Source organism: Rutidosis leptorrhynchoides, chromosome 4 (assembly GCF_046630445.1).
Source record: "Rutidosis leptorrhynchoides isolate AG116_Rl617_1_P2 chromosome 4, CSIRO_AGI_Rlap_v1, whole genome shotgun sequence".
Classification (NCBI taxonomy): domain Eukaryota; kingdom Viridiplantae; phylum Streptophyta; class Magnoliopsida; order Asterales; family Asteraceae; genus Rutidosis; species Rutidosis leptorrhynchoides.
The window spans coordinates 54,870,432-54,878,654 of NC_092336.1; positions in this window are offsets into that span (position 1 = coordinate 54,870,432).

Consider the following 8,223-nt stretch of genomic DNA (forward strand, 5'->3'; position numbering starts at 1 on the left):
ACAATATAGTGTTTTGCCGATTCCCCGGCAGCGGCGCCAAAAACTTGATGTTCGTAGAGGTGTATACGAAATAGTTATATTTTTACTACGAAATACGACGAAATATGATACAAGTTTTAATTAATTTATTTACAAATGGGATATACCTAAACTCTGCTACAACACTATAGGCAGTGTATTTAATCGTAGAGTAGTATAGTTTTTAGTAAGTCCGGTTCGTTCCACAGGGAGACGACTTATTTTACACTATATTTTAAACAACTATATTTGTACAAAATATATATTTTTATATATAATAATAATATAAAAGGGGGTTTACCATTTAATGACCGGTTTGTCGATTTTATATTTTAAGTCACAATTAAAACCTAATGAAAAATATAAATGACGATAATTTAAATGCGATAATTAAAAGTGCAATAAATAAAATGACAGTAAATAAAAGTGCGATGAGATATAAAATAAAGGAATTATGCTTATTTAAACTTCCGTAATCATGATGTTTGACGTGTTGATTTTAGTTTATTACCATGGGTTAATTGTTCTTTGTCCTGGATTATTCGATATGTCCATCTGGTTTTTGTCCATAACAGTCCATCATTCATAAATATAAAGTGCGAGTGTCCTTGTCAAATTATTCTTATATCTGAAGTCAAATATTTTAACTAATTGGGGACTTAAACTATAATTACACCAATTTTTCTTGTATATTATTCACCCATGTTTTAATAAGTCCATTGACTATTAATCCATTCCCGTGTCCGGTTAAATGAACGATTATTAGTACTTATAAATATCCCGCTCATCGTGTCCGATCGAGTGTATGTGGTTATTTATAGGTACGTCCAATTGTAAATCTTTATATTAAATTAACGAACTATCATTCAATTAAACAAATATAAAGCCCATTAATAGCCCATAGTCCAATTTCCACAAGTATCGTTCTTTTGTCCAAACCCCAATTATGGTACAAAGCCCAATTACCTCGTCTTTAATATTTAGTCCAACATTGATAATGCTAAAAACGAACATATATTTCATAGCATTATTCCTCAAGAAAGACAAGCTTTTAGTTTCAATTGTTCTATTTACAAGTGATATTCATTTAAATAATAAAGGGTGAAGACAAAAGACAGATTCGACGAATTGAATACGCAAACGACCAAAAAGCTCAAAAGTACAAAATACAATCAAAGAGGTTCCAATTATTGATAAGAAACATCTCAGAATTATAAGAGTACAAGATCCACAACGCAAAGTACAAGATATTAAATTGTACGCAAGGACGTTCGAAAATCCGGAACCAGGACCAGAGTCAACTCTCAACACTCGACGCAACGGACTAAAAATTACAAGTCAACTATGCACATGAATATAATATAATATATAATTAATTCTTAAAATTAATATATATATTATATTATATTTAAAATCCGTCGGCAAGAAAGGATCCAAAATGGAGTGAGCTGTAAAATCAAACTCCGCGAGTTGCGGAGTTTGAAAGGGAAAAGTGCCGCGACTCACGGAGTACCCAATTCTGAAACTTCCTATAAAAGCCAACGCATTCGACGAGTTTTACATCTCCATAAGTTGGATTTGTTAGTGGCGAGTTGTGGGCTTCCGATTTAAAGGGTCCTGGCTACCTGCTGCATCTATTGGCTATTCGAAACGTGGGCAAAATCAGAAAAGTCTATTAATTTGATAACTTATATAATTTTTATATTTATAACTAATAGGATATTCAGTGAATGCACCGAGCAAAACGTTCACCACCTTTCATACGTTCACCACCTGTAACTCGATCAAGACATCTAGCCAATATTATCGCCGTTGATTGTTCTTTAGAATCATCATCTAGTCGAACAAGTACTCCAACTCAAATTTTCGATAATTCATTTTTTGAACCCGACTTCAAAATTGAAAACCCGGAGGATATTCAAGGACAATTCCAAGATCCTGAACCACAAACCGTTAAATCAGAATCCTCGAGTGATTCGTATTCAACAATTTCAATTATGGAAGTAACGGAACCTCTAAGTATGGAAGACCGAATGAGAGCCACACGCACGGGCCAAGGTCACGCCATTATTAAGCCAGACATTAATGCGCCAGATTATGAAATCAAAGGACAAATCCTACACATGGTAACTAATCAATGCCAATATAGTGGTACGCCAAAAGAAGATCCAAACGAACATCTTCGAACCTTTAATAGGATCTGTACTCTATTTAAAATCCGAGAAGTTGAGGATGAACATATATATCTCATGTTATTTCCCTGGACTTTAAAGGGAGAAGCCAAAGATTGGTTAGAATCCTTACCGGAAGGGGCGATTGACACATGGGATGTTTTAGTTGAGAAATTTCTTAAACAATTCTTTCCGGCATCTAAAGCCGTGAGACTTCAAGGAGAAATTGTTACGTTCGCGCAAAAGCCAAATGAAACTTTATATGAAGCATGGACAAGATTTGGAAAGTTGTTGAGAGGATGTCCTCAGCACGGTTTAGACACTTATCAAATAGTACAAATATTCTACCAAGGATGTGACATTGCTACACGAAAAGACATCGACATAATAGCTGGTGGTTCCATTATGAAGAAAACCGCAACCGAAGCTCACAAAATCATTGATAACACTGCCTCCCATTCACATGAGTGGCACCAAGAAAAAGATATCTTTCGTTCATCTAAAGCGGCTAGAGCCGATTCTAGCCATGACTTTGATTCCGTTTCTGCAAAAATAGATGCTTTCGAGAGACGAATGGAAAAGATGAATAAATATATTCACGCAATACGAATCAGTTGTGAGCAATGCGGTGGACCACACTTAACGAAAGATTGTCACATTGAGCAAACGATGGAATAACGTGAGAATGTTTCCTACATGAACCGCCAAGGCCAAACTTCAATCGAAATTAAAACATTCTTTACAATCCAAATGGACCTAACAATAACTCGTACAACCAACAAGGTCCGAATAACCAACCAACTCAAAACAACACTTTCAATCAATAAAGACCTAGCTTGTATAAACCACCACAACAAACCGAAGAGAAAAAGCCAAATCTGGAAGAAATGATGGCAAAGCTAATGGAATCTCAAACACAATTTATTACATCTCAAACCCAAATAAATGAGAGATTTGATCAGTCATTAAGAACTCAATAAGCTTCCATTTTGAATCTAGAAAAACACGTAGGTACTCTTGCTAGCATGATGAGTGAGAGGGAACAAGGAAAGCTACCGTGTAATACTGAAGTAAATCCTCGGAATGAGAATGTTAATATGGTATCAACAAATTCTGAAAAACCAGCTCCAAAAGATGGGAAGGTTTTAGATGTAAGTAACAATCAAGAAGTTACAACACCACCACCACCCAAGTATGTAAAGCCAGTGGTGGCACCATACAGACCACCCATCCCATTTCCAAGAAAAGGAGTTGAGTATGAGCAAGTGATAGGTAATAAAGTTAGTGATACCTCTGGAAAGAAGAAGAAGAATAAGAAAGTACAAGAAACAAAAATCGTAAAAGTAAACCCGGTGAAGACATTTCCACCAAAACCTCCACCCAGGTTGGGTGATCCGGGTGAATTTATTGTTCCTTGTCTACTTAGTGATTGTGTCATGTATGATGCACTAGCAGATTTAGGTACGAGTGTGAGTGTTATGCCTCTTTCATTATATAAGAGATTAAAAGTAGGTGAGTTAAGTCCAACGGAAATGAGTGTTCGACTCTTTGATCAAACCATTAAGCACCCAGTTGGAATTGCTGACGACCTACCCGTTTAAGTGGGTAATTTAACCTTTTTAGTCGAATTTATTGTCATTGACATAGAAGAGGACCCAAACATTCCTCTAATTTTAGGTCGACCATTCTTAGCATCTACTGGGGCGTTATTCGATGTAAGAAAGGGTAGAATGACACTTAGTGATGGTGACAAATCGGTCACCTTTGTGATTCAAAAGACTAAATCTCCACCAACCAAAACTGTTGAACCAACAAAAACGATTGGTAAGAACCATGTTGTTTTACCAACTCCAACGGTAGTGCTTAACAATAATAAAACGCCTAAGTGTGGGGAAAATGAAGTAACACCTAATGATGACCCGATAACAAAGAACCCCGTTGTTGATACGAAATTAAAAGACTCAGTTATTAACAGTTCAATAAAGAAACTTATTAAACGGATTCGCGATGCTAGAACCAAGGGGAACTTTAAGTTATGTAACCGGTTAGTATCTAATCTATCTCCTAAAGAAAAGGAAAAACTAGTTGAATTTGTGGAAATTTGTGATGACCCGGAAATTTCTGACCAAATTTAAACTTAATCTTTAACATTTTCGACACGATAAGCAAAGTCTGTGAAATTGAATCCCAAAATCTTGAACTATTCAATTACCCATTGACTATTCTCAATGATTCGAGAACAATTATATGTAAATAGATACATATATATATATATATATATATATATATATATATATATATATATATATATATATATATATATATATACTATAACTTGAAAACGTAACAAAGTGTTGAGTATATGATACTGTGTATTAACCTTATTGGTTTGATTATCTGATTGACATTTAGATAAATTAACTAAAACGTTTAAGATGAACCAGTAAAACACTAATTTGCTACAGTATTTTCGAATTGCTACAGTACCCGAAAAGCTACAGTGTTTTCGAAAATCACTATTTGCTACAGTAAAAAAACTTTGCTACAGCAAAACACTATTTTAAAATGTATTTTAACAAATAGCGAGACGATGATTTATAGAAATAAATGACCAAAACACTCAAATGTATAAGTTATATTTCGAGTGATATAATTTAGGGATAATTTAAGGCTATATTTTGACTAAGGTACGTGTCCCAAAATGTAATGTACAAGTTTTCTCAGCGTACGAAGGGACATTCGAAAAACCGGAACTGAGACATAAGTCGCGTGATGACGTACAACTTATCGGAACAAAAATTACAAATTAACTATGCACGAGAATAAAATATAATATATAATTAATTAATTTAAATTATATATTATATATATATATTATAAAAATATGTCGACGAGCTAGTTGCCAAAATTTTGTGAGCTGTAAAAGTGGGCCATGCAATCGCATGGCCATTGGCCTTCAGAACCTTGCGATCGCATGGGGTCTGGGGACAGGCCACAACTATAAAAGCTCGATCATTTCTGCCTCTGAATTCATTTTATTATTACTCTGTAAGTATTTATATTATTATTATTATTATTATTATTATTATTATTATTATTATTATTATTATTATTAAGATTAATATTATTATTATTAAGATTAATATTATTATTAATCTTATCATTAATATTAGTAATATTAGTAATATTATTACATAAAATATTACGGCCAGGTTATGGGCGTGTCACTTTCAAAACGGGTTTTCGAGCGGGATAGAGATAAGAAAACTATGGATTATGGCTATGGAGGTTATGGGTAATGTTCAAGGGTATTGTTCTCAAGTCAAACCTAGTGTTTATCATCTTCGTTGCGTCTACGTACTTTTCTGAAATATTGAATCACAATATTGATACGTAAGCATTTATATTTTATCTTTTATAAATTAATAGTGTATCCATGTCTAGTGCTCGAGTATATATGTTTATGCATGCTTGTATACTAAATTTCATCATTAAACAGTTTATAATGAATCACTAATTAAATACATATACTACTGGTAAAAGGTATATGATATACATGTTTTTGGAAAGCTGGCGAAAAATCAATAACTTTTCATTTAGATATCGAATAGTTTCGATGAACGGATTAAAAGATATGATCAACTGAATTCTGATTGACGTTAATTGAAATTGCTTTTGAATCTATAATTAAGATTTAAACAACTTGTTTACGAGATTGATAAATTGGATTTTTGAATATTACCAACCGAGTAAATGACTCCTTATATAAGGTTTGTCTCGTTTTGTTGAACTATTGTCAAAATTGACTTTTTGAAATGACTTTGGATAACTTTTGTATGTCAATCTCGAGCATTAGGATTGTGATACACTATGACCAAACCTAGCTTGATAGACATTTATTGACCAACATATATTCTCTAGGTTGAGATCTACGGTTATTTGGTAATCCGAGTTTCAGTCACATTTTAGTGAACGACTTTATATGCTGCTGAGGTGAGTTTCATTGTTCCCTTTTTAATTGCTTTTTGCAATATATTTTTGGGCTGAGAATACATGCAATTTATTTTAAACGCAATGGGTACAAGTACATACTTAATTCTACGCTGAGTTTAAACCGAAAATCGCTTAGCTTTGGTAACTAGTAACTGCCAGTACATAGGATATGGACTGGTGGGCGCGAATAACAGTATATGGATCCATAGGGCTTGACATCCCGTCCGAGCTAGAGCGCTAGCCTTTTAACGGACGTGCGTTATTTGAGTTTAGGACACGATGGTTTGCGTGTATTAAAACGAATGGGGTATTTATCATTATAACGTTAAAGCTTAGTTACCAGGGTGCTCTGTTATGTAGAATCTATTGATAAACGTTTCTGGATGAAACAACTGAAATCTTGTGATCCACTTTTATATACAGATTATGCGAAACACTAAAACTATGAACTCACCAACCTTTGTGTTGACACTTGTTAGCATGTTTATTCTCAGGTTTCCTAGAATTCTTCCGCTGTTTGCTTATATGTTAGACAAGCTATGTGCATGGAGTCGTACATGACATATTTTTCAAGGAAACGTTGCATTCACCAAATCATCACCATGTATCTTATTTTGACTGCATTGTCAACGGAAGTACTATTGTAAACTATTATTTACGGTGATTGTCTATATGTAGAAATCATCAGATGTCGAAAACCTTTGATTTAAATATTCATTTATGGTGTGCCTTTTCAAAAGAATGCAATGTTTACAAAACGTATCATATAGAGGTCAAATACCTCGCAATGAAATCAATGAATGACGTATTGTCCATATGGATTTGGAGCGATCGTCACAAAATTACACAGGAATCCGACCAATGGCTAAAAGCAAAAGTCACAGAAATGCAAGTTGATTATGGTCCAAGAGAAATTGACAATGAAGTTAATCACAATTTCGACACCACAGATACCTAAGTGTGGGGAGATTCAAATGTTCTAAGAAATAATGCTATCTAGGGTTAGTTGTTCTGTTCTCGTGTAGTTCCGAGAATGGAATCCAATTGGTCTTTTCCACTAGCAGACACTAAAGAACTAGTTTTCTCCCCCCATTCTGAATTTTTTTTTTTTGTTGTTTTGTAGGTTTTGTATGAAATTAATATGCTTTTTAAAATTAATTTTTTTTGTGTGAATTTAAAAACAAAAATTTACTTTATTTCATTAAGTTTTAAAAAAAAATACGATTTCTAAAATTCATCGTAAGTTGAAGACTAGGTCAAGGAACCGAAATTGCTTTACCCGAAGGCGGGGCGACAAATTTTGTTATCATTCTTTTTAATTTTATTGATCTAAAGTATACCAAAAAAAAATTAAAAAACCCAAAAAACTTTGCTTTTAAAACAATCGCTTTAAAAACGACAAATTTTAAATTTTGTCGAGGGACGGACTAGGTAAACATACCGAAACTACCTAAAGTAAAAGGAAACAAAATTTTAAAAATTATTCATTTAAATTGTTTTAATAAATAAAGGTTTTATATAAAAAATATATATATTATATATATGTTTGTAGTTTATCTTATGTACAAAACAGGGTAAAACAGCGCACTTTCAAAGACTGACATTAAGTTCAGCAAAAGCTACTAATTTTGACGACAAGACGTAAAAATATCAAATGTGATATAAAATAATATGTTTGCAAACTCGGTATTTTTAATCACTTTTCTACACTAATCACCCTCATGAATTTATAATTATAGTCTGATTTCATGCAAATGAGGGCATTGCATGATCTCAAGTGTGGGGAAGGGTTATAAATTCTCTAGGGTTTACACTTAGTTTAATTGCCAAATTTTGTGAAAATTTGAAAAATTTTCAACTAAATGAATTCAAAATCATGTTTATACATATTTATGAACGATAAAACTAGGTGTTAATGCTGAAATTATTGTTACCTCGGAGAGAACATAAATGGAGAAACAACCCAAAACGTTAGAATTCATTTAAAATGGAATAGAGAAAAATAAAAAGGCAAAGAAAAAAATAAATAAAAGCTAAGTGT